This window comes from Eleginops maclovinus, chromosome 17 (genome assembly GCF_036324505.1).
Source record: "Eleginops maclovinus isolate JMC-PN-2008 ecotype Puerto Natales chromosome 17, JC_Emac_rtc_rv5, whole genome shotgun sequence".
Classification (NCBI taxonomy): domain Eukaryota; kingdom Metazoa; phylum Chordata; class Actinopteri; order Perciformes; family Eleginopidae; genus Eleginops; species Eleginops maclovinus.
In genome coordinates, this window is record NC_086365.1 from 10,367,960 (window position 1) to 10,374,064 (window position 6,105).

General features: G+C 41.4%; 1 long non-coding RNA gene across 1 annotated transcript; it reads left to right on the top strand.

Moving 5' to 3' along the window:
* The first annotated feature begins 912 nt into the window (after positions 1 to 912).
* Positions 913 to 3,091, top strand: LOC134879325 (uncharacterized). Its single transcript, XR_010167822.1, has 3 exons — positions 913 to 937; positions 1,011 to 1,037; positions 1,119 to 3,091. It is a non-coding gene; the product is annotated as an uncharacterized LOC134879325 (long non-coding RNA).
* Positions 3,092 to 6,105: the final 3,014 nt, after the last annotated feature.

Consider the following 6,105-nt stretch of genomic DNA (forward strand, 5'->3'; position numbering starts at 1 on the left):
CAATTTATATGACGCTCAGCGTGAGCTCCGATTGGTCGGTTTATATCATGACCAATCAGGTTGTCAACTAATCATAGTTCAGTAAGTGGGCGGCTCTGCCTGTGAGCTTTTCTAGAAGTTTATTTTTTGGAGCATCCTAGTAAAGCTTATATCCGGTCCCTCATACAGACAGCAGAAGGAATATGTTTCCATGCTCTCCATCAGGGTCCCTGACTCAAAGGTGTGTGATTGGTGTGGGGGGCAATATGTTGCAGCTCAGCAGTGCTTCACACATTGCCACACATAAAGTGTTACATGTTAATTTACAGTATGCAGGTTGTAAATGTAAAAAGGGAACCTTCTCTTGAGAGCTCATTATGCCCTCCAGTTGTTCTGGTTTTTGTTCTGGTTTTGAAGATGCAGTTGATCTGTGTCTTGTGACTGTTGTAAAAGGGATGAGGATGTAAACTCCTCACCCATTCAGCTGAATCACTCATATTGCAGGTTAGATTTAGTTAAGGTGTTGTATTGGTAGTGGTGGAATAAGTATTCAGATTATCTACTTGAGTAAGTACAATTACGTCATTGTCAAAATACTTAATTACAAGTGAAATCTTACTCAAGTTAAAGTACAAAAGCATTATCAGCAAAATGAACAGTACAACAAGAAAAAATGGCCTTTATGTGTGTATGTATAATTATACTTACATCTGTTACAGTTCTAGGTAATATTTTTGCATCGAATAACCTTTTTCTCCTCAAGGAAAGTACCTTAAAATTGTTGTTAATGTTGTGGGGTGCTTGGGAATGCAGCTCAGGGCCTCACTCCTTCCCCCCAAACCACTCCCCTAATTAGGGCAGAATATAAATTGCACCTGCTGCAATTGTTCTTCCCTTAAGAAGAAGAAGAAGAAGAATTGTTCTTCCTTTGGCTCTGTCTTCACGGTCGGTGGTGCAGGTAGGCTGGCTCTCTCAAAGTATGTCTCGGTTACTTCTAGTTTGTGTTAAGCTCACTTGCTGTTTCCTTGCAGTTTGTCCGGTGACTCTTTGTTCCTGTGGTGAGTAGAGCAAAGAACCTCAATTGTTTGTGCCTCATGGTAGCCAATTTCTAACCAGATTGCTTTTACCATTGCTTTTAGGTTCACCTGCTGCCGTTTTGTTTAGGCCAGTTTACTGTTGGGTTTATACTGTTTTGATTTAGTTCATATTGTTTATTTAGCATTTTTGCTTGTTTTGTTTATATTGATTGGGGTTAGCTTGTTGCCTTTCTCTTTATAGTTTAGTTTCAGTTAGTTTGTGTTTCGCCAACTGGGATTCCCCTTTGTTTGTTTAACCTTGTTTTCAGTTATTTCTTATTTCCGTTAGTAAAGCTGAGTGCCGGTCATTGGAGGGGCTAGTCACCCTCACTATTTGTTGTGGTGAAGATCGCCGGGGAGCACGAGTGAGGACCTGTTTGCTTTGTGGTTTGCTGTGGCTGCACCTGTGTCCTACTCTCTTTATGTTTATATCCTGGGGTGCAAGTCCCCAGGTGGCGTTGTCGGTCCCCCATCCCACTTCATTATCATTCAAATTTAACCACACCACCCCGCCACATTAAGTACAGTACATGAGTAAATGTCCAGAGGAGCAATGATAGAGATCATCCCAGGGTAGAAGACCAGGTATAAATGGCCATGGGATCATTCCTGAAGTGACCTTTGACATCATTATATCATGACTAAGCATGAGCTGTGTGAACATTCATCTGGAAAATGTAAAAACTTTATTCACTGATTTGTGACACATTCAGCCTTCAACTATTAACCTCCAGCAGACGGACGCAGAAAGAGGTTATGAATCGACAGAAAAAACAGTGTGCATGTGGGAAGCATGCTAAGAGTTTAAATATGTACACTTGTATTTTCCACTTTTAAACAAAGACTCTTTTATAACCAAGGCCAGAGGCGGCATTGATTGATGTTCAACTTGGTCCAGCAATGAACTCTTGTACTTGAGATACTTGTTCATGTCAGAGGGGAGGGGATGGAGATGGTGCAGGCCTGTTGATGGTTATGTTTATTGTATTATCCTGTGAACCACTGTCCTGTTTTTCATTCTTATCTGTTGCTGCTTAAACCACAACATTTCCCCAAGAGGATTAATAAAGGTAGATCTTGTCCTTCACATGGTGGGGCATGGGTTTCTGTAGCTGCAACAACAGATCCAATAACATTACCTTACTGAAAAGAATTGTTATGGAGGAGTGATGCTGATACTTAGTTTCCGGTGGCAACCTCTACAGAATGTCCGATCAGAACACAAAGGAGGAAAACGGCATCCAGAGAAGTATTATTGAGTGTCATTTATTGAGTCTTCACACCCACAACACAGAGTACCGAAGTGATTGTACTTGCTGATATAGTAGATAGGTGTGTAAGGTCTGTAAGGTGTGGTTCTGTAACACAGAAAAGAAAGTAAAGACATGTGTATAATGTCCTGCAATAACTTTGTAGCCTACAACTTTGTGGCTTTGAAATAGTTTAACTGAAGCTAAACATGAAGCTAAACATTAGGCTTACACATAGCCCGCACACATGCACCATAAATTATTGTACAAATAGCATTAGCTAGCTCAAGATGAGGCTAAACTGTGCTACATCAGTATCAGCATGCCAATCGCGATTAGCATAAATTAGCAAGTCAGCGAAAAATAAAGCGTAACTTGGGGCATCCAACCAACAGTTAAGATTGGAGGCTTGACAACTAACATATAATCACTTATATGCACAAACTCACCATTAGATGCACGCACACCACCAAAGTAACAGAAATGAGTGACTTAAACAATGAGAGCTACAAGTATATAGGGCCAAGAGATAGGGCCAATTAACTGCCTGACCAAATCACACTGACCAATACAAGGAATAAACAGATCTGAAAACAAACAGATGGGCTTTTGTACACTTACACCAGGCCCGGACTGGCCATCGGGAGCAGCTGGAGGTGATCCTGGTGACTTTGACCTTCCTTCTTTGGTGAAACTGATAAGGTGTGTGTGTGTGTGTGTGTGTGTGTGTGTGTGTGTGTGTGTGTGTGTGTGTGTGTGTGTGTGTGTGTGTGTGTGTGTGTGTGTGTGTGTGTGTGTGTGTGTGTGTGTGTGTGTGTGTGTGTGTGTGTGTGTGTGTGTGTGTGTGTGTGTGTGTGTGTGTGTGTGTGTGTGTGTGTGTGTGTGTGTGTGTGTGTGTGTGTGTGTGTGTGTGTGTGTGTGTGTGTGTGTGTGTGTGTGTGTGTGTGTGTGTGTGTGTGTGTGTGTGTGTGTGTGTGTGTGTGTGTGTGTGTGTGTGTGTGTGTGTGTGTGTGTGCTGTAATTTATGTCTGCTGGTGCATTCTGTGGTGTATTAAATCTGTTCATACAGTGGGTTACTCTCTGACGTCATAGGGGGTGCAGAGCATTTGTGGGTGCACTGAACATTTGTAGAGGGGTTGTCAGAAAGGTAAAGTAAAAAAACCAAGGAGGCTTTACACACAGCTGAAAATAATATCAAACCACGGCAGGAATACATAATATATATATCAATATTTGTCTGGCTATAATCATTCCTCTTCTCAATCTCCTTTAAACCTCAAGGCTCGCACCCTTAGGGACTAAACTGAAATTACCTGGTAAATGCACCACAGAGTGGCACAGGAAGTGATTCCTGTCTGGATCCATTGGACTGTTTAACTTCTCCCTCAGACATTATGCTAGCGCTAGACTTATCATGTTTGTATAATAGTTCCTTTTCCAAACATCATATTATATAATCACATACAAAACACATTGTATTGTATTATATAATCACATTGTATCAATGGGTTAAGTGTAATGAAATCATATGATAGATAGATAGATAGAATCGGAGGATGAAACCCTCTTTATTTGTCACATGCACACAGCAGAGCACACAGTGAAATTGGTCCTCTGCATTTAACCCATCCTAGTACTAGGATGCCTTGCTCAGGGGCACCACAGCAGGGCCTAGGAGGTGAACTGGGACCTCTCCAAGTAGCAGTCCACCTTCCATATTTTCAAGTCTCTTCGGGGACTTGAACCGGCGACCCTACGATTCCCAGTCCAAGCCCCTACTAACTGAGCCACTGCTGGACTAAATATATGGTTTTAATGATGTTGTTATGATAAATTCCTGGGAGTGCACTTGAACAATAAACTGGACTGGAGTGACAACACTGATGCTCTCTTCAGGAAGGGACAGAGCAAGCTGTTCTTCCTGAGGAGGCTCAGGTCCTTCAACGTGTGCACGAGGCTGCTGCAGATGTTCTACCAGTCTGGTGGCCAGTGTGCTCTTCTTTGCCGTGGTGTGCTGGGGGGGAAACACCAACAAAAGGGATGCTGACAGGCTGAACAAGCTCGTGAGGAAGGCTAGCTCTGTAGTTGGTGTTACAATGGACAATCTGGAGGAGGTGGCTGAGGGGAGGATGAGGAGGAAACTGGACCGTATCCTGGACAACCCCTCCCACCCCCTCCATGCAGAGCTAGTGAAGATGAGGAGTACGTTCAGCCACAGACTCATCCCACCTCGGCACAGCACTAAGCGCCTGGGAAACTCCTTCGTGCCGGTAGCCATCAGGCTGCACAACAGGGGGTTAACCGTGTGACTCTGACAATAACATGGACTGCACATCAAGCCTGAATTTTCGCACAATAACTTTGACCTGCACTCTCTTTCTGCACACATACATGTGTATATTTTTAACAGAATGGACTACAAATGTATATATGCTGACATCATTTCTCTTACTTTCTGCTCTAACAGTTTAAAAACAACAACGTTATCTGTATATCATTTTCATATTTCATATCTTTGTGTGAATCTGTTCTGTTTTTCTTATCTCTATCTGCTGCTGCATAAACGCTTGAATTTCCCCATGGGGATTAATAAACGTACATCTTAATTATCTTGTAATCTTTTATATAATGTGTTTTATTTATTTGAGTTTGCAGGAAAGGGGCCCTACCTGATCCAAACCATGTGTGTATGTATTTTCTCATTGTGTTTGTTGTACAACAAAATAATAATTAATCAACCATCTGTGTTTTATTCTTTCATGTTGTGAGCGGTTAAATCCACGACAATGTAGTTGCATGCATGTTCAAAAGGTTTAAAGAATGTGGATATTCTGTCTCTTCAGAGGTAATTCTTGTCTCTTGCATCTGTTGTACAACAAATATAAAATGTTAACTTCAACCATTTCTGTGTCTGTGCTGTTAATGCAATCTAAGTTCAATGTAGTGAATTATATAAGACCAAGGTTATTCAGAAAGTTTCTGAAGCAACAGGCCTAAATATACACACCATATGTTTGCAATAATTTAAATATCTTTAACATAGTATATTCTGGGAATAAGGCTGAAGCCTTAAAAGGAAAAAAGATAGTACGACTGGCCTGTCGGCTCCCAAGGTCAAAAGACCGTGACCTATGCATCTATCAAGATGTTCACTGGGCAGGCTAACGCTTGACATTTGGAAAGTGTGTGTGCGAGGAGTCTCCCTATACAACCAGTTTGATTCTTTCGATCTATTGGGAGACGCCACGCATTTGGCTGCTGGTGAGCAACGTGGTATTATGTTTGTTACGTAACAATATAACATTTAACCTCATCCATTTCTGAGTCTGTGTCTTAATGTGTTTCTATTGATCAATGTTGTGAGTGTTAAAGTCTCAGATCCACGACAGTGCTCTAATGTGTTTCTATTTGGTAATGTTGTGAGTGTTTATGATATCGGACCCATGAAATACTGTCAAAAAAATCCAATCCAAAATGAAGATAAAATGACATGGGAAGGGGAAAAGCAATGATAAAACAAAAGGAGAGAAGAAAGTACATTAATACATGTTGTTTCATTGTTTTCATGGGGAGGGACAATGATGTTTTAATTTACCAGCAACTGTGTAGCTCCTTGTTACCAGTATGGGAGTTTTTTGCGCCTTATCTCAAGGTCGCAGTTGTTTCAACGGCTCCCTGTTAACCAGATTCACTCTTCATTCAGACTCTGCACTCTCTCACTGTGAACATGTGACTCTGCAATCCTTTTCTGCGCTGAAAAACATATTGAATATTCAATCTTTATATCTATGAGATATTCC